At 37.9% G+C, this 23,654-nt stretch overlaps 1 protein-coding gene and 2 pseudogenes across 8 annotated transcripts in view; 2 read left to right on the top strand and 1 right to left on the bottom strand.

Annotated features, from left to right (window-relative positions):
* MYO6 (myosin VI) overlaps nucleotides 1-23,654 on the bottom strand; it is a 134,997-nt gene that overhangs the window by 96,350 nt on the left and 14,993 nt on the right. The window lies entirely within an intron of this gene.
* On the top strand, nucleotides 4,639-5,489 carry LOC308558722 (microtubule-associated protein RP/EB family member 1 pseudogene; annotated as a pseudogene). Its single transcript has one exon. The product of its transcript is annotated as a microtubule-associated protein RP/EB family member 1 pseudogene (transcript).
* On the top strand, nucleotides 8,619-9,229 carry LOC308558721 (histone H1.5 pseudogene; annotated as a pseudogene). Its single transcript has one exon. The product of its transcript is annotated as a histone H1.5 pseudogene (transcript).

The following is a 23,654-nucleotide window of genomic DNA, read 5'->3' as shown; positions in this document are numbered from 1 at the left end:
CCGGGAATTGGACGCACAATCTCCATATGTGCCCCCACCGGGGGCAAAGCTGCCCCCTTCCCGTGTACAGGATGACCGTCCAACCCACGGAGCCACCCCGCCAGGACTACTTAAGAGTTTTTAGTAAAATCACTTAAAATCTTTGAAATTTTAAAATCATTATGAAAAGAAAATGTGTTTCACAGAAATGTTAACAGAAATACTCAAATGTATATAATAAATAAAAAAGGCATAATAAAGGGAAATAAGTCCCCAAAGCTTGCAGAACCAGGGCTACGGTTCATCATGCTTCGCTTACTGTATACGCCACATCACAGCAATCCCACAAAAGGCCTACAACAGTAGTATTTTTACTTTATTTCAATATTCTCAAACACATTCTAACTGAAGAGTCTAAAGCTGAATAAAAACAGATGCAGAAATAGCCAGGAAACTTCATAGCTCTACCACTCTAAACAAGCTTGACAGAAAAACATTGTTGTTATTTTTTGGAATAATGACAAAAATGCATGTCAGAGATCTTAATCTCTGTAGCACAAATTCTCCTCCTTTAACTTTGTGAAAAATAATTATACCGTCCAACTTGTCTTCTAGAGACTAATCTAATATCTTATTTTGTTAACAAAATATTGATAACCTACATCATCATCCAGGATACCCCATTAATATCAAAAGAGTAAAATCATTTAAAATGTGCTGGATTGGATCAAGCCCTGAAATAAATCTTAAGCCAAAATTTAGAACCAAATAACAACAGTGATAGGTGTGCCAACTCTTCCAAAGAATATCAGAATTTGACTGTTTTTACAACGTAAACAATCAGGAACCCAGGTTGTTGTGCTCATTTCCAAATACAAAACAAAGGCTAGAAAAAGTTAAGTGACTCATCCTTAGTCACATAATACAGACCACTAGGACAAGGCTCTCCTTTGTCTATCCATTTGCTCTCATTTAAACTTGCCAACTCTTCTACCAGAGCCTACTAGTAGAAATATCAAGCCACAGGACAACTCTACTTTAATATATATTACATATCATCCAATTTTTTGTTCCCCAAAAGAGATTCAAGTATGCACTGCAATATGTATTGCTGAAAGCCATTTAGAAGTTAGTGTGGCTTTTTAAAAATATTCGACCCATATGCTTCTGCTTTACAAGTATTCAAAGAGACCCTTATAAAAGATCAGAGTGGAAATAATATTTTTCATTCTTAAATCAGCTGAAAAATCAGCCTCCTTGATGAAGTACCCTTTACTAATGGAATAAACTCAAGAGGAAAGGATTTTAGCAGAATCTTTGTTTTATCACTAAGTCCCCAATTTTTTTTTTACCACTTAGTATAGCACATACTATTATAATTTTAATAGTTTTCGGATACTTAATCAGGCTTCAGAGCAACTATAATTTTATCCCAGCTTTAACAGGATCATAAACATGTTACATATTGAATTCATTCATTCTTTAAAAAACGTGAAATCTCACCTAGGAAACCTCTACAACTGAGCCACAGATCAAAATAAGCAATTTAACACTCCAAAATTTTCCAATTGCATCAATTATTTTTTATAATAAAAAATACAGCTACTATGCTACTGCAGGAGAAAAATAAACCTAGTAATTAAAAATGTCCTGACAGCTGTATAATTATATCTGTATTTAATTTATAATTTACTCATAACCACAAAAATAATGCCTGAAATTTATACAGCAATGATAAGCTCCTATAAAATTAATGTGACCAAGTCTTCAATTTTGTAGTCCAGAAAAATGCAAATTAAAATGAGATGCCATTTTTGCCTACAGAATTGGAAAAAAATTTATTGTAATAACAAACACTAAAGAAGTTACAGTGGAACATCTCTCTCTAAGCACTGTTATGAAAAATGTAAACTGGTAACTACAGTTTTGAAAAGCAACTAGCTATATGCATATAACAAGAGTCTTAAAAATGTTTAGAGTTTTTCATCTAGTATCCTTATTTCTAGGCATCTATACTTAAGAAAATAATCAGAATTTTACCTATAAAGATATTCTCTGAAGCGGTACTTACAAAAAAGGAGAAAGAAGGTAAAGAAAGAGAGGAAAAACAGGAAAATACAAACAGAAAAAGAAGCGAAATGTTTAATAATAAAGAGTAATTAACTAAATGATAGATAGTATTGTGTAATTCAGCATTTGAGAAGTCAACAACCACAGGTGTGATTATTCAATAAGAGCTACTCCAAAAAACCAGGACATATACTAGTGATGTATAAGGAGGCAACGCCCACTTAAAACTGTTGTTGTGGGGATTAAATGAAATACTACCATATATCTCAACAATTCTAATATGCACTTTTTTTCATATGCTAACATGTAAATCAATAGTGTGTCATTACTTAATTGGATGTGGGGTGTTTTTTGTTTTTTGAGTTTTTCAGAAATGTGTGTGTTATGTGCCACTGAGCCAGCTCTAATTCCTGGCAACTCTATGAACGAGTGAGGTCCACAAGGTCCTGTCTTCAACAGCCCTGCTCAGTTCCTGTGACTCATGCCTGTGGCTTCTTTTATGGAATCAATCCATCTCATATTTGGTCTTCCTCTTTTCCTGTTGCCTTCTATTTTTACCAAAATTATCATCTTTTCCAAAAAAAAAAAAAAAACCTGCTTTCTCATAATATGCCTTCAGTAGGACGACTTCAGTTTTGTCATTTTTGCCTCCAGCAATGTTTTGCATTATTTCAGGCTTTATTTTCTCAAGGACCCACTTGTTCATCTTTCTAGTGGTCCAGAGTATCCACAGAGCTCTCCTCCAGCACCATATTTCAAATGAATCCATTGTTTTCCTGTCGGCCTACTTCACTGTCCAACTTTCACATCCATACATAGTAGTTGGGAATACTAAGGTGTGGATGATCTTAGCCTTGGTCTCTAATGACACATCTTTGCCCTCAATGACCCTTCCTAATTCTTCCACTGCTGCCCTTCCAAGCCAATTTTCTCTTGATTTCCTGGCTACAGTTTCCATCTGAATTGATGTCTGAACTCCGGTAAGCAAAATCTTTAACAATTTCAATGTTTCCATTCTCTAGATTTAAGTATTTCTTCCATAGTTATGATTTTTGTCTTCTTGACGTTCAGATGCAGTCCTGCTTTGGCACTTTCTCCTTTCACTTTCATCAGAAGTCATTTCAAATCGTTGCTACTTTCTGCCAGTAAAATGGTATCATCTGCCTATCTTAAATTATTGATATTTCTTCCACCAATTTCCACTCCTCCTTCCTCTGAGTCTAGCTCAGCTTTTCATATAATATGTTCAGCATACAAATTAAACACATAGATAAAATGCACCCTTGTCTGACACCCTGGCCTACAGGGAACCATTCCCTCCCTCTATATTCTGTCCTGACAGTGACTTCCTGTTCACAATACAGGTTATGCATCAGGACAAGCAAGTGCTGAAGCACTTCCACTTCTCGCAGAGCAACCCAAAGCTTATCATGACCCAGTCAAAGGCTTTACTACTGTCTGTAAGACACAAACTAACCTTCTGAAATTCTCTGGAGCACTCCAGTATCCAACAAATGTTCACAATTAGGACCAAGTGCTTCTTTTTCTGCATCCAGCATGAACATCCAACATTCCTTGCTCCATATAAGGTAGAAGCCTTTGTTGCTTCACCTTGAGCATCACCTTACTTGAGTATAAAATTAGAGCAATGCTCCTAACAGTTACTGCACAAACTGGCATCCCCTTTCTTTAAGACTGGGATAAAATAATTGTCTTAGAATTGATGATTACCAGAGTAAAATTTAGAGTCAATGAAACCTGGTAATGGATTGAAGAGCCTGGCACAAATTTGAAAAGTGTAACATACTTTGAGATTTGTGACGTAAAACTAATCATCTACACAGCAAAGTGAGTCTACAAATCTCTCAGCATCTTCCCTCAGTTCATCAGTTATATCACCTTTTTTTTTTTTCAATCCTAACCCGAGGATATTTTTTCCATTGCTTTTCATAGAGTAGAAGGGAGAGTGAGAGAGAGGGAAACATCAATGTGAGAGACACATCAAGTGGTTGCCTCCTGCTCGTACCCCGACTGGGGCCGAGCCTGCAACGGAGGTAGGTGCCCTTGGCTGGAATCAAACCCGGGACCCTTCGGTCGGCTGGCTGACGCTCTGACCACTGAGCCAAACCAGGTAGGGCTAGTATAATACATCTTACACAGCCCTCGTGCAAAGAATTCCACAACTCGTCCTGAAGGCAGCATAACCTTGATAATAAAATTAATGAATATAGATACAAAAACCTTGAACAAAATATTAGCAAACCAAATCCAGTAATAAATTAAAAGTATACTCTATCACAACCATATCCGGTTTATTCCAGAGAGGCAACTTTGTTTTAATATTCAAAAAAAATCAATAAATTAAAAAGATACTCAAAATTATTATGGATGACAAAAATGCACAGGGAAAGGTGTTGAACAGTATAACCATTAGAGAAATGCCCATTAAAACCACAATGACTATTTTTTTATGTCAGTGTGTAAGGAGAGGGGTGAGTTCATGGCACTGGGGGGTGGGGGGCAGTTTGAACGAAATGAAGACACGGAGCCAAGCACAGCCGGTGGACATGATTCAGCCAAGAGCTGAAGATGGCAGTTAATGTATATTCAACATCAGCCATCAGCGATAACCTAAGTTGACATGACATGCTGGCCTGAATCAATGAGTCACTGCACTTGAATCCAACTAAGATGGAACAGTTGTACTCAGGGGCTAACTATTGTCAGTTTATGGACATGCTATTCCCTGCCTGGCTCCATTGCCTTGAAGAAAGTGAAATTCCAGGCTAAGCTAGAAAATGAATACATCCGTAACTTCAAAATACTACAAGCAGGTTATTTTAAGAGGATGGGCGTTGACAGAATAATTCCTGTGGACAAATTAGCAAAAGGAAAGTTTCAGGACAATTTTGAACTTGTTCAGTGGTTCAAGATTTTTTGATGCAAAATATGTTGGAAAAGACTGTCACCCTGTAGCTGCCAGACAAGGTCAAGAAACTGCAGCAGCTCCCTCCCTTGTTGTTCCAGCTCTGAACAAACTGAAGAAACCTTCTATCTCGAGCAGTGCAGGCCCATTGCAACACACAGAACTACTGCAACCCCTGAGGCTGTCTGGGTGGGGTGCAAAAGAATCCTGGTGTGGGCATCAGGATGACAAAGCAGCTGAACTGCTACAGCAGGCCAAGGTACTGCAACTCACCATCGAGGACTTGGAGAAAGGAAGAGATTCCTACTTTGGAAGGCTAAGGAACATTGAATTGGTTTGTCAGGAGAACAAGGGAGAAAACAACCCTGAGCTGCCGAGGACTGCAGACATTCTCTATGCCACAGATGAAGGCTTTGTGATACCTGATGAAGGGGCCAACAGGGGGAACAAGAAGAGTAACAGCCTGGACCAGCAGAGCAACACCCGAGTTCTTCACCGCAAATCATGTGCTTAACTGTAAAACACTCCCTTTTATCATTCTTAGAGGACTCACTGTTTTCTTTTTATAAGCAAAAAGTACCTCTTCTTTAATGTGCACTTTGCAGAAGGTTCGCTCCTTTTCAAGTACTTTTGAGTTAGGAGCTTTTACCTTGTAGCAGAGCAGTATTAGGATCCAGTTGGTTCACCCAATGAACAAAGAGGCTGACCTCAGGCTCACCATACGGACGCTGGTAAAACTGCTGAAAAAGCTGTTTTAATGTGATATGCTAATGTGAAATCTTAATAAATGCCTTAAGAGTATTTAAAATACAATTTCATATTTCAAAATATAAAATATAACACGAGAGGAGAGTTTGTGTGTTGCCCTTGTGTCTGGGATGGAAGGACCAGACCTTGGAATCTTTGGACCTGCTGTTTTCAGGCCTTAAGGGGCTGCTTGAATCTTCACAGATGGAAAATTTAACAAGTTGCTCTATAAAGCCTTTTGGTGCCCTTGACCAACGGCATTTCGGCTAAGAAGCAAGAGGCATGGTTGCCTGAATGAACAGAGGGTGTGTTTCAGCCCTGAGATGTTTCTGTTGAATAGCTTGATTTTCACGGAGCACTTCTCTGATGATTTTTCCAATACCCTGAAATTTCTACGTATTGTGTTTTCTGTGGGAAACGAGGTGTTCGGTTTTTAAATCTAACAACTACTTTTGAGGGAAACGAGGTGTGTTCAATTTTTAAATCTAACATGCCCACATCTCTGGGATTTGACTGGGGGTTGTGTGCTACTTTACTGTCTTTTAGTTTACATTTAACATGTTTCTCTGCTTCTGTTGCCCACTGAGGACTCCTCTTTGGCTCCTTAAAGCTTGCTGCTTAGAGTGGAAGTTCAGCAGGCAGATGATCATGCCACAAGTTCTTTTTGGACCTCTGACAAAGGGAGTGATCAGTGAAGGCCATCGCTACCTTGGGATCTGCAAGGCTGAGTGTTCTGGGTACCTGCTGTCCACAGCCCTCCACTGTTATCGGAATACTTTGCCAGTTCACTAATCTCACTGGAGATAAAATTTGTTAGTGTGTTACTAAATGTTAATTTTCTTTTGCAGAAAAGACAGTAGCATGTCTGAATTAATTAATAATATTTAAAATATTTCATTCCTTAACACTCTCTCATTTGCTTTGCCCACAGCCTATTCAGATCCTTCGTTTGGCCCCTGATGTATTTGTATTGATTTGTTTCTGGTGGTAGTTTGTCCTCAAATGAGTGTAGAAAGCATGTATTTTATAAATTGTTATGTAGTGAATGCTCTGTGTGGAATTCAGAGGAAAACCCAGATTCAGTTTATCAATGCCAAAAACGCAAGTAACTAGACATTGTTCAAATAACAGTGGTGCTATTTCTCTTTTGTGGCCTTTTAGACTTTTGTTGCCCTAAAATTCCATTTCATTGGGAATCCATTTTCCTGGTCTTTTTTGACAAGGTTTTTTCCTACTTTAAAGAGCTTCTAAAAAAAAATTCTGTATTTCGGGGGGGGGGGGGGGAACAAACCACAGTGAAATGCTACAACACATCCACTAGAAAGGCTAATTTTTTGTTAACCCTTGCCCAAGGATATATTCTTTATTTTCATTTTTTAGAGAGAGAGAAAGGTAAAGAGAGAAAAGCATCCATGTGAGAGGGAAACATCGATCAGTTGCCTCCCACACACACCCAACCAGGGATCAAACCTGAAACCTGGGTATAAGCCCTGACCAGGAATCAAACCTGCAACCTTTCGGTGTCCAGGACAATACTCCAACCAAATGAGTCACACTGGCCAGGGCGAGGCTAAAATTTTTAAAACTGGCAATACCAAATGTAAGCAAGGATACAGAACTGAAACTCTCATTTATTGCTTACCATACTACCTAAAATCCTACTCCTACTTATTTACCCAAAAGGAACATTCACACAAAGACATATCTGAATGTTTATAGCAGCTTTTTTTGTAATTGCCCCACAGTGGAAACAATTCCAATATCCATCAACAGATGAACAGAAAAATATCTGTACAATGAAAAAACTACTCAGCAATAAGTAGGACTGAACTAAGAGCCACAACAACATGGATAAATCTCAAAAGCATTATGCTAAGTGGAAGACATAAAATAACAGTAATATACAGTGTAAGATTCCATTGATATGAAATGCTAGAATATGCAAAACTAACCTAAAAATGACAGAAATGACAGAAATCAGATAAGGGGTGGTCAAAAGCTGAAGAGGAAATAATGAAATTGACTACTAAAGGGAATGAGGGAACTTCTGGGGGAAAATGGAACTATTCTCCTAAAAAAGTGAAGTTTATTTTATGTAAATTATACCTTCATAAATTTGACTCTTAAAAAATTAATCATTAGAACTCAACATGAACAGCGCAAAAGTTTGATAAAATTCAACAAAGATACTAATTACAAAGCAGAAAATGGTAACTTTATATATAAGGAGGTAGACATCACCTTAACCAAACAATCAAAACTCTTCGTAACACATCATACCACTCCTGTGGTACTCCTACCAAAATGTATAATCTAAATCTCAGCATGAGGAAATAGCAAACAAACCCAAATAGAGAGGTTTATACAAACAACATAACTAGCTTGAATTAATCAAAAACTTCAAGGTCATGAAGCACAAAGGAAGACGAGGAGCTGTTCCAGGTGACAGGCACCAAAAGCGACATGACAACTGAATGCAACACATGATGTGGGTTTACTTTTCCTATGATGTATTTGGGAAAATTCGTGATTTCTGAACAAGGTCTACAGATTTTAAATTATACTATTGGCAAGTGTTACCCGTGGTCATGTGGGATGATGATTTTGTTATTAGGATACACACATGGGAAGTGTTTAGGAATAAAGGGGGAGGTGTAAGTATGCAACTTAAACACTCAAATTCTAAGCAGCAGGTGTGTTTATATTTAGAAAGAGAAGAAGGGAGATGAAGATGTGGTGAAGGTATTCATTTAAGGAATCTGGGTGAGAGTAGGCAGGAATTTTTATATAGTATTGTTCCTGTAACGCTTCTGAAAATCTGACATTAGAGCAAAGTATAAGCTTTTTAAAATATTTGGACTTATTGTTTTACTGCCAGGTATCACAACCAACAATCATGTCAGAAATTTCACCTGCTGCAAAGAAAACACCTGTGAAGGAGGCCCTCAAGTCCATGGGTGCTGCCGAGCGCAAGGTGTCTGGGCCTCCAGCGTCTAAGCTCATTACCAGGGCGCAAGGCCGTGGCCGCCTCCAAGGAGCACAGCAGTGTGGAGCTGGTTGCGCTCAAGGTGCTGGCAGCTGAGGTCTATGACATGGACAAGAGCAACAGCCGCATCAGGTTGGGCCTCAAGAGCCTGATGGGCAAGGGCACCCTGGTACAGACCTAGGGCAATGGTGCCTCAAGCTCCTTCAAGCTCAGCAAGAAGGCAGCCTCTGGGGAAGCCAAGCCAAAGCCCAAGAAGGCGGGCGCGGCCAAAGCCAAGAAGGTGCTAAGAGTAGCCAAGAAATCCAAGGCCATGGGGTAAGCTACTCCCAAGAAGAGTGCCAAGAAGAAAGCAAAGAAGCCAGTGGTGGCTACAGGGACCAAAAAAGAGACCAAGAGCCCGAGAAAGGTGAAAGCAGCCAAACCCAAGAGAAAAAAAAAAGGCCAAGGCCAAAGCACCTAAGCCCAAGGCAGCCAAGCCAAAATCTGCCAAGCCCAAAAAGGCTGTCCCTCAAAAGATGTAAGGATTAAGACTACCTGAGACTACAAAAGCTCTTTTCAGAGTCACCAATTAATCTGTAATACCACTTTCAGTGGATGGGAGATGGAGGGTGACAAGGTGAGAACGTTTATATTTTCCACATTCTGGTGCACAGACGTCTCAGTGTAGTAACAAGAGCAAGTACAGAGACGTATTTCCCAGAAAAGATGGTTGACTCTGTAAAGAGCCTTTGGTTTAAGGTTAGCGCTCGCTGTTCCAGCTTTTCACTCAGCCCTTGAGGTCCAGCCAGGTTGTTACATATTTCAATAGACCCTTTTTACTGCTGAGTGGACTTGAATGACATCATGCATGAGACTGTGTGTAACCATTGTGAATAGAAAAATACAAATTTGCTTCCACTTAAGGAAATAAAGCTGTTAAGAAAAAAAATATGTAATGTAAGACTACTACAGAGAAAACTATGAAATTATAAAACATCATTAAGGGAAATTAATAAAGACCTAAGGAAATACACTATGATCTTAGATGAGAAGACAATTCTCCCCAAAGCAATCTCTAGGCTCAGTGCAATCTCAATTAAAATTACAAAAGATGTTTTTTCCCAGAACTTGACAAACTGACTCTAAAAAGCCAAGAACAGCCAAGACAATCTCGAAGAAGATGGGAAAATAAAACTTACTATAAAGCTACAATAATAAAACAAGTGTGGCAATGGCACCTGAATAGACAAACAGACCAATGAAACAGAACAATGAGTCATACATATATTAATACACTTGTTTTACAACCAAAGTAGCAACTAGAATGAAAGAGATGCAAAGGAAAGACTATTTTTTCAATACATGCTACCAGGAAACTAGGTATACATTGGGAAGAAAATTAAATATGAGACCTACAGCTCACATCGTGGCCAAAAATTACACAATGGGGCGAGGGGTTAAATTTTTTATCTTTATTGTTGAAAGTATTATACGTCCCCCCTCCATTTTCCTCATTGATCCCCTGGGATCAATTCGAAAGGCAAACAATAAAGCTTCTAGAAGCTTATCCAGTAGATCTTCATAACCTCAGAATAGGGAAGAACTTAAAACAGGGGGCAAAATTAACCACAAAGAAAAAGATGCATAAATGTGACAAATTAAGAATTTGTATTCTTAATTACTACACTACACTACTTTCCCTCAAAGAAGGCATTTTTAGCAGAATTTTCAGCTTTTCTTATGGCGTATATGTTGCTGGGACTGTCTCCCTTAATATGAGGAAGGCTACTACCCTGTGCTTCAAAAGATTAACTTGTTGGGGAAAACCATATATGAACCAATTCCTCTGTTTACCCCACAATAGAAGAGACTGGTCTTTTACGTTTCTCTCTCCCTTTTCCTGAGCTGTAGGAGCCTGGCAATAAAATAGTCATTGACTAAATGACTAGGTGAATAAATGAAAATTTACATTTACTTAATGAAAAATGTTATACATATGACAAATCCATAGTTGGAGAAAAAAAGCATGTGTTGAATACTAACAAGCAATGAATTACAAAATGACTCCTTCCGGGATTACACTTGTGCCTCCTCTCACAGTTCCAAGGATCAACAAGTTAATCAACAAATAGCTTTCAGTTTGTCTATAACCTGTTCAAACTACAATTGTTTTCCACCTCAAGCAGGCCAGTACTCATTCCTCTGCACCACCCTCTCCCTTCCACTCTGCTCTGTTCCTCACTGCCAAGTCCTACGGTCTGTTGGTTTTCCCCAGCCTGATTCTACTACTGCACTCCTAATTCTGGCTTCTAATTTCACCTCCATTCTTTATGCCCAAACCTATTTATTTCAAACTAGTCTCCTAACCCCGCAGCCCCTCAAATAAAGTCACCCCCATTCAGGATCTCTCAATCCACTCATGCAAAATGTTCTTCCCACCATGATCCCACTGAAGGTAAACTGATAACAAACACTAGATTCAAACCTCTTCCCAAGTCTCCCTAAAACTAAGCCCGCCTTTTTGCTCTCCCCCACTTAGAAGATTCACAAATATATGTTAAGTGCAAATAACTGTGTTTCAATATAGAAGGTAATTTCCAACTCTTTCAAAACTTCTGGCAAACACTAAAACACAATAAAAATGGTCATAAAAATGCCATCTATTGTCAAAATGATCAATTTTACTGACTTCTTGACACAGCCCAAGGCCTTGTCTAATTGTGTCACATACTATGGTATGTGTATTACTGAGGAAAGTAGGATGTTTAAAACAATAACAAGAGATATCAAATGCCCTCTTAGAGACAGAAACTACCTCCTCAGTAAAATATTCAGTATTAAAATAAAGAGCTCCACCCTGTGAGCTGTCACCAACACACAGGAAGAGACAAAGGGAGGAACGCTGAAAGCCTCATTTAACAAGGCCATTTCAGAGTCCTAATTTCACAAGTTGGGTTACCAGTTCAGTGAACTCAATCATGTAATCCGTGCAATAATTCTCACTTGAAATCAAAACAAAGACCATATACCAGTAAGCTCTTTCCCAAAAGACAAAGAAAAATAAAACTCTGGGGAGAAAACTATAGGCACTTTGCAGAAAGAGAGACTAAAAAACTATCTGGGGATATCAAAGACTATCGCTTGCTCTTTTGTCAAAAGCTATATTTGCAGCAAGTAGATTTCAGAGAGATTCGTGAAGAAAGCGAGAATACTTGGTCAGACAAACAGGGAATCTGTTTTCAGCCTAAGAGATAGTAAGCACAAAACTAATAGATACGGGGCAAGAAAACAAGGACAGATGGAAAACAGCCTTAAAAGGGAAAAGGGAAATAAGAGAGAGGAAACATGAATCCAGGGATGGGATATCAGAGCAAGGATGCAAAGTGTAACAACCAGAGCCACAGCTGATTAAGAAAACAATAACCCACATAGCACGGTTAACTAAATAAATGCAGGCAAAGAGAAAATAAGAGGAGATTTGTAAAAATCACCCTACTCAATGACTAATCATAAGTCTCTTTCTCTTTTTTTTTAACCAGCTATAGAGAAAAGATAAAACATAAGATTCTGTGTAAGCAGCAGCAATAAGAAGATACCATCACAGTCTTAAATATAAGGGTAAAAGAAGGGACAGGCACCAAGATAAATCCACAACAATATAAGGCTATTTGAAACTGATATGAATTAAGGTAATTAATGGATATTAACTGCATTTCAACCTATCACTAACTTCCAAGACAATGCCCAGGGCAAATTCAGACTCAAAATGCAAAGGAAATGTATTTATGAAAATTCGCTAAGTCAAAGAACTGTGACACCCATTCCAAAGTTACCTCTATCATCCTGCCTAACTTTACAGGACTCACCTCGCTTTAATATTTGGAGTAAGGTTACTCAGAATAATTAGTTTCGCTCTGAACTCCAGCACAGCTCCTCATCTGTCCTTGCGCGGTTTAGGTGACACCCCACTCCCCCCATCCCTTTGTCTTATCTTATCTTGAATAGAAACAGTTTCTCCAAGTGACACTAGAGGAAACACATGCAATCTTGAAAACCTGGAAAGCTGAGTTATCACCCAGCACAGATCAACACGTCCACTCCATTTTGGAGATGAAGGCGCTCGGTATCCCTCTCACTAGACGAACAGGCTGATTCCTCCCAGGGTACCGTCTGCCCGGAGCACGCGCCCCAAGCCACTGAACAGTCGCCATTCCACACCCGCCACCTGCACTCCTCCGGCCAGGTCTCTCCCGTTCTTCACATACTGCATTTCTACTCACTACTTCAAAAATTAAGCAAGTCTAACCTCCCTGAAGCCTTCCACCATAACCCTTTTCAGAATTAGATGCTCTTTCCTCGGCACCTGCTTTTAACTTTCTATAGCATTAGTAACTCTCGGCTTTGTTTTATATTTTTGCTGTTAAATTTTAATCTTTCCTTCGAGTTTAAGGGTAAGAATCATATCCTGCTTATCCATACACTGCCATCACTTAATGCAGTGATGGGAATTATTAAATCTTGTTGATTAAACAGAGGCAGAGTAAATGCCCTCTTCAAGCGAAACGGCTAACCGAGGCTGTACGTTAGGCTGAGCCTGCACAAAGAACGCGGTGCCCGGCGCGAAGACTCAAGTTGCCGAGGAAGCAGGTGTGCACCTTAGTAGTTCGTCTCTACAGATTGTCAAATCCAGCACATACCTTACCTTGTCTCTGTAAAGGACAAAAAAGTTCAGAATATGCTTAAGTAGAATTTTAATACACATATTTAAAGTGTCCTATTTTAACAAAAATGGTTTTTGCCATTACTCAAAAGTGTTCATGAACACATGTAGTTCCTAAAGGAAAACTGATACATTACAACAAGGATCACTCATAAAAGGAAACTTTATGAATTAAAACTTAGCTGGGTGTTTTATGGTCATTTCTTTTTTTTTGGTCATCATTCAAAACCACAGATTCATATAAACATAGTGAGAGCGAGACCAGTCACAAACAGAACTGCAGAGAGAAGGCTGCTCTGCGGAAGGAGCAAAGCCGCAAAGCCCCGCAGAGCAGAGGGCGAGACACCCATCCGATCCTCCCGAGAGCTGGGGGAGAGTCATTCCCTCTCCCTCCTCCCCTTCCACGTGGACGGTATCAGTCCCGACCTGGCTCCTTCTTCATATTCTTAGTTCTGTTCACCTAGTCTTCAGGGGGTTCTCAAGGCTGGTTATTCTGTAATTCAGCTGTAATTCTGATGTGGTTGTGGGAGACGATGAGCACAGTGTTCCCCTGACTCCACTATCTTGACCAGAAGTCTCTACGGGCATTTTCCTTTTAACACCATAGTCCTATTTGTTTCTGTCTGTTTATCATGTAGATCATGTCGCTATTAACCAAAAGTCACAGGTGAATATACAAATATAACAGTGCAAAAACAACACCATTAATTATATATTTAAATTCTAATTAATCCATTACTAGCCTATTTTCCAGACCATTTTAAAATGTATTCTTATTTCTCCATTCCTCTAAATCAGAACATAATATGGTGCCTTAGTTCCACAGTTTATTAAACAAACTGTGTTTTGTCGAGTTTGGAAATGTTTGCCAAGGTCTTAGACTTTAAAACATTTGATTCTAGAAACTGAAAAGTAATGAATACTTTTTCCCTGCACTATAGCTCAAGTCAAATAAAAACTAACTACAATGAACTGGAGGAAAAAATTAAGTGTTTCTTTACATAAAAGGTAAAAACTTTTTACCTTTTAAACACGAACTCTATGTTTCAAGCAGCCAGCCATGTCTCTGTATAAAATTATGCCAGAACACCATATTTTATCCAATTTCATCATTAAATTCTATTATTTCTCCTTAGGAAAGATAATATAATATATATATTATGTAATTAAACAATGAGATGCGTTTTTCACCCATCACAGTGATAAAATAGTAACATCAAGTGGTTCTGTTAGTGAGACTATAAACTAGTCAACTCTCTGAACCAGCACTTCTTGGTATACACCCAGGATATCTATTGTACCACCATTAGAAAAACTGCAAACAATCTGAATGCCTACCAATAAAGAAAATAGTTTAATAAATTATGCAATATCTGGACTGCAAACAGTCATGCAATTAAAAACAGTGAGATGGAACTTTACCTTTCAGCATGGACACCTAAGGCCTGTTGTTACATGAAAAATAAAGTTGCAAACATCTTGTACAGTTCTCTTTTATGTCAAAAAGCACATATAAAACTACATATTTCTAAAAGCCTAAAACTTTAAATAAAAGTAAAAGATGCAGAAGTATACATACCAAAATGAAAACAGTGCTTAGTTTCTAGGTGATCAACAACCAGGTTGTGGTCTAGGGGAATACAAACTATATCTGTATTGTTTTGATTTGTTGTTGGCAAAAGAATGCATTCACTTATTAGTTGATTATTTAAAATGAATACAACATAAAAGATATTGTTCAAAAAAATTTATGGGGCTTTAATAAAGAATATGAGGAATTTTTTAAAATTTCGCTGATAACAATTCAAAATATCGCATTTCTTTCTCAGTAGCAGCAAAGGAAAAATGACTAAATATTACAATTTTAAAACAACTTTCCAACCATAATCCAAAATAAATTCCAGATAAATTACAGTTAATTAAAAAAAACTTTGAAGAAGAGCATACTATTTATCTGATTTGATAATAAGAATTAACTAATAAATTAAGTTTTTAAATTTTATATAAACATTTTTATAAAAATTTTATACATAATAAAGCTTCTATATTATATAAATGGTACTAAAATAGTAATACTTATTATTTTTTAAGTGGTGGCATTATAAATAACTTTTCTCCTTTCCACATTTCATATTTTTTAAACTTTCTGAAGGATAGCTACTGCTTTTATTTTTTTAAAAAAAGTGTTATCTTTAAAGTAACTTTCATCTAAAAGTAAAATAAATTCTATGAAGATTCAAATTGGTCCTACAAGTGTATATGTGTTTTCAAGTGTAACCATCTTTATACTCAGTCAGACTTATTCTACCCTAAGGCCAGAAAAAAAATAGTAAACAAAACCTCAGGATGTAAGTCAAAAAATGGGAATGTGCCCAAATTACTAAATTTAGCTTTGTGAATTCTCAAAGTGATTGCTCTAACTCTAATAGTTACAAGAAGCCAAGGTTAAATTTTTTTCATATGTGGAAATGATCTTGTCTCAGTCAAGCGTCCTGTACTACCCCCTCCCAAATCATTAAAGAAGGGGTTCTTAAGAGACATCCTTTCAGCTATAGTTTCCTCTTCTGTAAAAAAACTCTTACCATCATCACTAGTTTGGGGATATTTTTTAGCACTATTCTTGGTGCTCGGGCTCATTAAGCCCTTGACAAATACCAATCTAATCACCTCAAAGAAATTTTAGGTGGATGAGATGACCTAGAACTTAAAATTCGAGAAAATTTTTAAAAGAAGTAGACAATATATTCATATTTGTGATGTGAATTTGCAATGAAATTACTCACTGAACATTTACTGATCATCTATTATAACAGGGCAAAGTACCTGGCCCTGAACTACGTACGCAAGAATAAAACCAGAGTGTTTACAACCTACAGAAGGAGAAAGACCAGTAAACTGCTGCAGAGCAACACTTAAAATGCTAACACAATGTATTCACAGGCATAGGGACTGTGGAGGTGGGGGGTCAGTGAAGTACAAGGAACAGGACAAAGGAGGTGCACTTTGAAAGGAGTATGAAAAGATGAGTAGAATGAAACCTTAAAGCAGTAATATGCTACACATTCCAGGTACACAAAACACCAATGTGTTCTACATCCCAAACTACCTTGTATTCAGTCTACCTTGTAAATGTTACTAATTACTGTTACTAAGAGTGCATGAGTCAACTCTATACAGACCATATTCCCTCAAACAAATGTATTACTAAACTGACTAGACATAAAAATTGTTAACCAGTAACAAAATAACATTAAACAAACAGCATCGGAATAAGGCTCAGGCCCTGAAGAGCCTAATTAAAAAAGGAGAGGATTCCTTTACAGGTCATATACACTTCCTGACCTGTATTTGGCAATCTGCTCCCAGTCTGTCCACGATAAGCAGCAGGGCTCTCAAGACAGGAGACTGATCTTTGGCAAAGCCAGGCGTCCACCCGGACTGCTGCTATCCCCATACACTGCCCTCAGACGCGCCAAGGTAGGCCTGGAACTTGAGAAGGTTTATTTCCAATCTGGACAGTTGCCAACGTGTCTTATTCAAAGTCCAAGGACAAGGGCGAGGGGGCCCCCCATGCCAGGATCCAAGGCAGCATTACTTTCTGTACCTGTTCCCGACCCAGAGGTGACCTGCACGTTCTTCCACGTCTGCTAATAGTCATACAAGAATTTGCTCAGCCCAGTTACTGTAGAGACTCTAACCTTACCACTGGCAACCCAGCAACGGCAAATTCCAAGTCCTAGGAGGATCATATGTACTAGAGAAAGCACATTGGTCCTACTGGGACATAATTCAATACTATAAAAAAGCACCTATTTACAATGCACAAATGATAATATCAAAGTATAATCTTGCACACATTACCATAAAATAATCCCCCATCTAAACCACCCATATTTTAAAAAATGACCTTACAAATTTGGGAAGTGATGGGATTAAAAGGTAAGGAGAAACTCAGGGTTTTTTTAATTTTAATCACTGCACAAAATCTCTAAGAAACATACCATGAAATTCTAAGTCACTTAAGAAGTCATTTTTGCCTGGCCGGGAGTGGCTCGGCGGTTAAGCATCAACCTAGGACCCAGGAGATCACGGTTCGATTCCCGGTCAGGGCACATGCCCGGGTTGTGGGCTCGATCCCCAGTTGGGGGCGTGCAGGAGGCAGCCGATCAATGATGACTCTCTCATCAATGATGTTTCTCTCTCTCTCTGAAATCAACAAAGATATATATATATTTTTTAAAGTCATTTTTTAAACATAGAAGTCAAAACACCTACATTGCTTCAGTATATTTCAATATTTAAAGAATCAACAGTCATATAACACCCTAAATTACATTTATTCTCAAGAAGTGACAAAATAAAAAGATCCAATGGAATGTAGAAGGATATCAACATGTAGCAGAAAGACATGAATATACAAAAAGACTATGTCAAAAATAAAAGATAAGTTTATTCAAACTATCGGATTATGGGAGGGAAGTCTATCAATTATTTACATTTGTATAGGGGTATAATTCATTAATACTACTGGGTGTAAAAATATTGAACTACCATGCTTTTAAATAATATTCTTGGAAAAACAAATACATAATTCATACCCATTTAATTATATAAAAATTAAAAAACAAAAACATTTATATTGACTGTTATATACAGCACATATTTGTTTTGGATTATAAATGGACATTCCTCTACATAAGTCATTAAGCAGTTATTAAGTGGGGACTATAACAAACGTGTTATGGTACTGTCTAAAGATAATTACTTTTCTTTATACACAGCAACAGAGAACCCAACAATCATAAACTACAGATGTATAAATGAAATTTCCCAAAGCACCTTCTAGAAATAAAAATGCATTTAATTTTTAAGGCCTTCCAAAAAGAGAGAGAGGAGTTATTTTACTATAATTTCACTTTTGTAAAGTATTGGCAAAAAAAAGAATATACACAGACAAAAAATACTAAAATATTCACCAAAATACCAACATTAGTGATTATCTTCACATGATAGAAATATCAAAGATTACTGGCCTGACCGCTATGACTCAGGTGATGTGTTGTCCAGTGCACCAAAAGGCTGCAGGTTCTATCCCTGGTCAGGGCACATACCTAGGTTGTGGGTTTGATCCCCGGTCAGGGCGTGTTTGAGGGGCAACCAATCAACATTTCTCTCTCACACTGATGTTTGTCTGTCTCTGTCTCTGTCTCTCTCTCTCTCTCTCCCCCCTTCTCTCTAAAATAATCGATAAACATATCCTTGGGTGAGGATTTAAAAAATAAATAAGTAAATAAATAAATAAAGATTCTTAGTCACTTTATTTTGATTATGTGGAATTTCCAAAATGAACAAATGTGTTAATTTTGAGGGTGGGGGCATTTTTAAAAGACTGACTGGTCACAAGGTATTCTATAACCATCCTAATGTCTTACCACCACTTTACACTGTTCTTTCTGACATCTTTCCCCTATAACGTGCTCCAAGAACATCTCCTTTGACGTGCCGCCCAATGATGAACAGCTGCTTGATGTCTGTCTTCCTACTAGAACATAAGCTTAATGATGACAGGGCTGTGCCTACACTATCACAGGTGCGTCTCTGGAACGTGGCACAGTGCTTCCACATAGTAGGCAGGCAAATGCTTTAAACGAATGAATGAATGAACAAACTGCTCTAAATTCCTCAGAATGTAGCTGATGATGAAGCTTCCCTCTCTTCCCCCTAAAGAATTCTGGTTGATATATTATCACTCTCTTTTCTGTATTTGAAAACATGTCTGAATCATCTCATTAGTTTTCTTCTTTTCAATATAATCAATTCCAGTTCCCTAAAATTTTCTCCAAAAATGAGGCTCTTTATTCTGAACCCTAGTTTCTCCACAGTGGTTCTACTGTGAAGTGTAGTATTAAGCCAAACATTCCAATTCCTTTTACTACTTATTATAATTAAAGGAATAAGCATAATTTTGTATAAAACTTGGGCAAATTCAATCACGTTTCCAATATCCTTCATATGTAAACATCCTTCCCTCCCAGAATATGAAACTCCAAGTTGTTATAGAGACTGTTTCATTCTTACTATTCACCACTACCACTAGCATAGTGTTTGCACCAATTGTATTAATTCATGGCTTACAGATTCTATGTCATAATTATAACAATTAGTCTGTTTTTAAGTGACTATCAAAAATACACAGCTAAACTTGAAACTTATATGTTATTAACCAAAAAATTTAATTTAAAAAACACACAGATAAACTTATAGTCACCTTCCTAATTTACAGAATAAATTTAAGTGTTCTGAAAGTCACTTAAACATATTTAAAATCCAAATCTTTGAGCAGGGTAGTTGAACAATTTGCTTTAATAATTAGTATATTTACTAAAATAACAAGATCACTACCACTGTTCGTAATACTGTCTCCAAACATTAGCACTGCAATAAAGGCCCCAATATCACCTTCATCTGGTAAAAAAAAAGTGTGATGGCCTAATGTGTACATGATTGGTGGGGGGTAATAAGGTATAAAGTCCCTCAATACTCTCTCTCTTCAACTGTAAACACTTCTGTAATTTCATCCAAACCTGAACTTTTATTGGGTATATTTTATTATACACAAATTACATCTCAGTAAAGTTAAGGGGAAAAAATATATCCAAAATCTAACCTCCTTTACCACCTCCAGTTTCCACCCTGATGTCTCTGTACTGGTTTTAGTAATTTCCTTACCACTACCTTCTCTTTATCAGCAACATTAGTAAAACAATGGTTCCTAATGTAAAATGTTTCCTTTATACTAAAACCTAAAATAGCAGATACAACAGAGAATTTTCTGATTGGATAATGAAAAAAATTTACCTAATTTAGGCTATTTAGATTAAAAGACATAATTTCAGTCTTCAATTACGTGAATGGTAAGGATTAAAAATGTGTTTATGTAGGGGTATGCACCAATGATCGAATGGGCTACATCTCCAGAGGAGATAAACCATCTGTCAAAATGTAAAGATAGAGCATTTTAGGTTAGACAGGAAGGCTCTTCATGAAGAACAAGAGACAAAAAGAGGTTACAGCAAACCCTCGATTTTGCCGACCTCAACTGAACCCACTTGGGATTTAACACAAAATTTCCGGTTCGTATGTCATATGTGAAAATCAACACTCTGCTAATTTTAAAATGCTTTTAACCAAGATTTGCTTATAATTAAATTAACTGTTTTTTTGGTTATTAATTCACTGCAATTTTTAACAAATTTTAGCGAATAGGCCATATGCTGGAAACAAACACTGTAGTAATTTCACGGACATAAATATATACATCTATAATCTACATATTTATATCCAAGAGTCACTGCTCATAAACAATGTCTGCAAATGATTAGCATGTGATCAACCACATCACATGCAGTTAACTGGTTGTCTCGAGTGACTTTCTGCAGCAGTTTTAACATGTGCCAGCAGATGTTCCAACCTGCACTAAGCCTCTCTCCAGCTCTGTGTATTTGTTTCCTCAAGGTGACTGGCACGCATTTACTAGATCTATTCAGTATAAATTTAAAATTACAGTAATACATATAGGAAACTTTTCTTTGAAATTAAACTTCTCATACATACTTAATTTTAATTACACAAAACTGTCTACATAAGTAACAATGTGGTAGGCAGTTAGACAGACATGAGAAGAGCAAGGACAATGGGCCAGGTACAGAAGGTCTCCAGGGAGGAAAGCCCTGAGGGACCAGCAAAGGACAACTGTAGCATGGGACCTTGTCCCCAGGTTAGCCTTTCCTCTCTGTTTGGGCCCCCTGACCTTTCCTCCCTAGAGATAACATCTAGACCTCAGTTGAATTTCAGCTCCAGGCCCAGAAAAGAAGCAAAACTAGAAGAAAAGCCTCAGCCACCGCTGACCTCAGGACCAGCTGATAATGATCCTCGCCCTGCCACCGACCAATCAATCAGTGTAGACCACAACCCTGAAAAGACACACCCAGAAAACTGCTGAATATTCTATTGAGATTCTATCCCTGGAACCTCCTCTAAAATCTTAAAATCCTGTCTGAGGACCCAGCCCACTCTCCCTCCCAGAAGGGAAGGGCTTTCCCTTCCCCCCACTCCCCAGCCCCCAGTCACCTTTACCTTCCTCACTTCTAAGCTCCAAGGGCCCCTCCTTTACCTCTAGAAGTTGTTTCCTAAGCCCATTTCTTCTAAGAATTACTTTCTTCTACCTCTGTGATGCTCCAAATAAATGTTCTCTTATAGTATGAATCTTGGCTCTGAATTCTTTCCTAGTTAGACTCAAGTATGGAGGTTGCTCAATCCAGGTCCAGTCTGACCCCACTGATCTAACACCTGGTGGTGATCTCACTGCCCCCAATAAAAACAGGTACTCTAACTAATTTGTCAATTTCTTAACATGCGCATTCGGAAAACCTACTTTATTATGTAACAGACTTTCAGCTTTCATGGACACCTCCTCACCCTAATTAGTCCGTTATAATGAGGTTTTACTGTATTTTATAATACTATGCAGAAACTTCATCTCAGGAGCACTTTATGATAAAGATAAAACAGTGAATGACCTGTTTTGAGTGGTTTAAATATGGTCTGCCAGGAAACAAAAACCTAGATTCAACAGAATTAACTTCTACTTCAAAATTCTGTAATGAGTAACGAGTAGACTATTTTAATGATTTTCAGTAATTCTTACGTCTCCGCCATAGACTATGCTCTATTTAACCCCTCCAGGAGACACTGAAGGCTTTCATAATTACTATACAAAAACTAAAATTTCAAAACATTTTGGTCACATGTTAGTTTCCTCAGTATCTGAAAGTTTCATTTATTAAAGCATGTGAAAGGAAGAATGAAAAACACTGGGGGAAACTATAGAGAGAGTACCCTGGGGAAGGGCACTGTGCCAAAGGAGAAAGAAGTCTCAGCAAGAAGGGGTTGTCGACATCATCAAATGGCTCAGGAGAGGCTGCTGACAACTGAATAGAGGCCAACAGATTTGAAAATGGGAAGGGCACTGGTCAACTGGCAACAGTTTCAGAAGAGTAGTTGAGGCAGAAACGATACTGCAGTGAAAAGTTTGAAGGGAGATAAAGCAGAAACAGCAAACAGGGGCTTCTTTTTCAAGAAGTTTAGAGTAAGGGAAAGAAACAAGGCGAAAGGACAAGGCGTCTGGCAGGGCCAGAAGGCTTCCATTGGTGTGTTTGTTTTGGTTAGGCTAGAAAAGACGACTGAGAGGTTATTCCAAGTTTATTTTAGATATCAAGTCCTGACTTTACCATATATGCCTAATTACAGCTTTTAAGAAACTCTCTCTCCTACAAACTGAAATGTTTATAGGTGACAAAATTATATGGTATCTAGGATTTCATTCAAAATAATCCGGGGGGGATAATTATTGATAAAGAAAAAGGTCAACCCGGCCGGGCGTGGCTCAGCAGTTGAGCATCGACCTAGGATCCAGGAGATGGGGGTTCGATTCCCGGTCAAGGCACATGCCTGGGTTGGGGGTTAGGCAGCCGATCAATGACTCATCATTGACATTTCTATCTCTCTCTCTCCCCCTCCTTTCCTCTCTCTGAAATCAATAAAGATATGTTTAAAAAAAAAAAAAAAAAGGTCAAATAAGATTTGCCCGAAGTTGCTAACTATTGAATCTTGGGTGATGTGTACATAGTGGTTCATACATTCTTCTCTTCTTTTCTGAATATGCTGAAAACTTTCCATAATAAAATGATTTTTAAACAAAATACTCTCTAAAAGATGCTCAATTATTATTCACTTTTATATATACCATGCTGTTCTCTTAAATGTCAAACTGATGATACTGATTTTATCAGGTATATTTTGAGGGGTTGTTTTTTTTTTTTAGCAATGATCACCCATGAATTGCTGAATTATCTCAATTTCTCACTTAACCTGCCAACTGCTCTCAGCAATTCCATATTCAACCAGATGAAGAAAGGAGGTGAGAAAAATACAGGAAAGCTCGCAGTTCACTCCTCTTTGCCATTTCTTCTCACTAGACTTTCATGATCAAGAGGTTCCTGGCCAAGAAACAAAAGCAGAATCTACCCATTCCCCAGTGGATTCAGATGAAAACTGGTAATAAAATCAAGTAGAGGAGACATGGGAGAAGAACCAGGCTGGGTCTATAAGGAATTGCACATGAGATGGCACAGGTATTTATGCTGTGTCCAGATTGCTTACAACTTACCACATCACTGAAAAGATCA

This window comes from Miniopterus schreibersii, assembly GCF_964146895.1.
Source record: "Miniopterus schreibersii genome assembly, chromosome: 6".
Lineage (NCBI taxonomy): Eukaryota > Metazoa > Chordata > Mammalia > Chiroptera > Miniopteridae > Miniopterus > Miniopterus schreibersii.
This window is presented reverse-complemented; position numbering and strand designations above follow the sequence as displayed.